The sequence below is a fragment of the Phaethon lepturus genome, unplaced genomic scaffold (assembly GCF_000687285.1).
Source record: "Phaethon lepturus isolate BGI_N335 unplaced genomic scaffold, ASM68728v1 scaffold34382, whole genome shotgun sequence".
Classification (NCBI taxonomy): domain Eukaryota; kingdom Metazoa; phylum Chordata; class Aves; order Phaethontiformes; family Phaethontidae; genus Phaethon; species Phaethon lepturus.
The window spans coordinates 1-245 of record NW_010523174.1 but is presented as its reverse complement, the minus strand read 5'-3'; positions in this window follow the sequence as shown (position 1 = coordinate 245).

Sequence of the window (245 nt, the reverse complement as noted above, 5' to 3'; positions counted from 1 at the left end):
CCAGCTGATGACGGGTAGACGATAAAACGGTGTTTTATCAACAGTGTTGAGTTGTTCTCTACTTGTCTGGAGAGAGGACACCCCTCCAGACCCTACGGCTTTGGGGGAGAAGCTCGTTTGACCTTCTCCGAGGATGAAGCTGGGGGAAACGCGGAGCGTAGTCCATCCCGGGTACCCTGCAAAGGGGGGTTTTGGCGGCGGGGGGGGGCACACGACACACACACGACGTGGCTCGCAGAGACTCG